Genomic DNA, 1,543 nt, shown 5'->3' with positions numbered 1-1,543 from the left:
ATCAACATGTAAACAAACTAACAAACATTCTAATAGTTTTAAAAAATACCAACATGATATATAAAGTTTGTCTTCTTGTCATTATTCCTCAAAGAATTGGGAGAGAACAGCAGGTAAAACAATTCTAAGGTATGAATTATAAAGGCTTATTTAAGAGGCAGACAGGAAGCCAGTTCAATTGGAGGGTAGTAATGAGGTAAGCAGATGTGTGAGGTAAGTTCATAGGAGGAAAATGGATCCCAATCAAGGTGGCTTTGTAGACCAATGAGAAGCCTGGAAGACTCTCTTTTTTTTTTTTTTAATTTTTTATTGTGGGTTGTTCAAAACATTACAAATTTCTTGACATATCATATTCCACACTTTGATTCAAGTGGGTTATGAACTCCCACCTTCACCCCATACACAGATTGCAGAATCACATCAGTTACACATCCATTGATTTACATATTGCCATACTAGTGTCTGTTGTGCTCCGCTGCCTTTCCCATCCTCCACCCTCCCCCCTCCCCACCTCTCCCCTCCCCTCCTCTCTCTCTACCCCCTCCACTGTATAACCCTGAGGGTCTCCTTCCATTTCCATGCAATTTCCCTTCTCTCTCCCTTTCCCTCCCACCTCTCATCCCTGTTAAATGTTAATCTTCTTCTCCTGCTCTTCATCCCTACTCTGATCTTAGTTACTCTCCTTATATCAAAGAAGACATTTGGCATTTGTTTTTTAGGGATTGGCTAGCTTCACTTAGCATAATCTGCTCTAATGCCATCCATTTCCCTGTAAATTCTATGATTTTGTCATTTTTTAATGCAGAGTAATACTCCATTGTGTATAAATGCCACATTTTTTTTATCCATTCGTCTATTGAAGGGCATCTAGGTTGGTTCCACAGTCTTGCTATTGTGAACTGTGCTGCTATGAACATTGATGTAGCAGTGTCCCTGTAGCATGCTCTTTTTAGGTCTTTAGGGAATAGACCAAGAAGGGGAATGGCTGGGTCAAATGGTGGCTCCATTCCCAGCTTTCCAAGAAATCTCCATACTGCTTTCCAAATTGGCTGCACCAATCTGCAGTCCCACCAGCAATGTACAAGTGTACCCTTTTCCCCACATCCTCTCCAGCACTTGTTGTTGTTTGACTTCATAATGGCTGCCAATCTTACTGGAGTGAGATGGTATCTTAGGGTGGTTTTGATTTGCATTTCTCTGACAGCTAGAGATGTTGAGCATTTTTTCATGTACTTGTTGATTGACTGTATGTCCTCTCTAAAATCTAAATCAAGGCATCTCACTATGCAAATTCCTTCACATTGCATGTCCAGCTGTGTTGCCTTCGTCAAGCTGTCTTCTTAGAGTCTTGTTTTTTTCATGTGTAATGTAATTCTACGTGCTTCATACAACTGATAACAAAAAATGAGATAACATCAGAGAAGTATCTAGGAAAATGCCTGATGTATAAACAGTGGTATTACTTTAAAAACATATGTGATATACAAATTAAGTAAAATGAGGGAACAAAATTGTACAATTATTATTATGGTTTGCATGTAGA

The sequence above is a fragment of the Marmota monax genome, unplaced genomic scaffold, assembly GCF_021218885.2.
Source record: "Marmota monax isolate L192 unplaced genomic scaffold, Marmota_monax_Labrador192_F-V1.1 WCK01_AAM20220418_F8-fsc00156, whole genome shotgun sequence".
NCBI lineage: Eukaryota > Metazoa > Chordata > Mammalia > Rodentia > Sciuridae > Marmota > Marmota monax.
This window is presented reverse-complemented; position numbering follows the sequence as displayed.